We start from the raw sequence: 2,134 nt of genomic DNA, 5'->3' as shown, positions 1-2,134 counted from the left end.
CTTTTTATCATAAATGAGGAATGCTAACTTTATAGACCCAAAATTCTTTAGCTATGATCAATTTGGTTCTTTGTTACATGTTTATATATAAGAACAATTTAATATTTTATTCCATATTTGACAGTCAGTAGGAGAGCCTTGTCTAAACTCTGTTACAAATTTCTAGTTCACATTTTTTTCCTTTTAGAAAATCGGTGTATATAACTGTGTCTTTGTGTAGGTATGTGCATATGCAAGTGCAGATGTCTCATGTAGTACAGAAAAGGCTGTTGGATTACCTGGAGCCAGAGTTAGAGGCAGTTCTGAGCTTCATGTGGGTGTTAGGAACTCAACTCAGGTCCTCTGCTAAAGAAGCATGTGCTCTTAATCACTGCACCATCTCTCCAGTTCCAAATTCACATATCTTTAAAGTATACTATTTTAACTGGGTGTAGTGGCATATGCTTTAATCCAGTATTTAGCTTTCAGAGGCAGGCAACAATCTTGTCTACAAAGAGAGTTCCAGGCCATCTGGAGCTATAGGGAAACCCTCCATCAAAAAAGTATACTATTTATTTGCAAATCATTTAAGCAATAGGGATTTATGATTATTTTTGAAAATATTTCCACTGTAATTTAGTCATGAATGGTACTTTCTAAAATCTTAATTTTTAATATTTTTTATTTTTTTCAGCATTAACAATTATTGACATATGGTAATAAGAACTCTTAATCCAGTCCAGGTCAAACAAGGGCCATACATATAGTTCCTAAACTAAAAGATAACAAATAAATTTATTCTAAAAGATAACAAATAAATTTATATGGAAGCAATGTGCAATGCCAAGGTTCCTGAAAAAAGAAAATAATATAAGAAAACTTTCAAAAATAGAAAAGCAGATTAGCTCTTATAGCACCACAGATATAGTGTGGAGACTTGAACACAGCAAGTTCAACTGCGAAGGATTATACTAGATACTTGAGGAACTTTGCTTATATACTTGCAATAGAATCTAGATATTTAGAATGAGGTCCAAAGACATTTATAAAATAATTTAAATTGGTTTTCATGAAGCTTTTTAAATTACATTTTGACTTTTGAGTTAGGCCTTGCAGTGATCATGCTACTTTGATGGGTAAAATGATAAAAAGGAGTTTGGCTGTTTGAGAAAGAATAATGAACCAAAGGAGGCTTGATTGGTAGTGTTTGTTGTGCACATGTGAGGTCATTAGTTTGGATCCCGAGCACCCATATAGAAACACAGTGCGATAACATATACCCATAACCACAGCACTGGATGGGGGATAAGCAGTTTCCAAGGCCTTGCTGGTCCACCAGACTAGCAGAAACAGCCAGCTTCATGTGACTGTGTCAAAAAACTAAAGTGGAGAGCAACAGGAAAATATCCTACATCACCTGTCCTCCACACACATGCTTATAGACAAGCGCCCCTGCACACAGGTACTCATGCACACATTCATAAAGCACATACACACAAAGAGTAGTCAATGATTTTGACATTCAGATAGCTAGGAACACAAAAGTATCTCCTAAAACTAGTGTGAAATAAGAAATGTCTCAGTTGAAAGACAAGGAATAATCATTGAAAAAAATTTAATTTAGGGTCTTTGGAGTTTCTGCATATCTGTCTGCTTGCTTTTCCCCAGATATTTACTTCAAACAATATTTATTTAGCAAATTGTCTTATAAAAAATAAAATACTCCCTGTTGAGCAAATCCAGGCCTATAGTAAACTTAATACTGATATAATGAAGATGATGCCTCCTTTTATAGAAAAGGGCAAGCATATTAATTGACTGTTTTAAAAGAATATAATTTCCTAAATTTGGGGTTGATTTTCTATAATGAAATTCTTTGTTACACTAAATATATTGGGACAAGAATAACAATACATACTATTTTATGAGTGACAAATTGCATAATACTCTATAACAGAAGTTTTCTGTTTTTCCCATTATCCACAATGCTGTGATAGGCTCATTTGTTGATTATCAAGCAGAATAATACCTCAACCATTTTATCATTCATCTACTTTTTTTTACTGCAGTGCCACAATTGATGTTAAAGCCTCTTACATGCTCAACAAATGATAGACTACTGTGTTCATCCAGATCTTTTTATTATTCTTCAAAA

The sequence above is a fragment of the Nannospalax galili genome, unplaced genomic scaffold (assembly GCF_000622305.1).
Source record: "Nannospalax galili isolate Female #2095 unplaced genomic scaffold, S.galili_v1.0 scaffold1187, whole genome shotgun sequence".
In the NCBI taxonomy this organism is placed as follows: Eukaryota; Metazoa; Chordata; class Mammalia; order Rodentia; family Spalacidae; genus Nannospalax; species Nannospalax galili.
This window is presented reverse-complemented; position numbering follows the sequence as displayed.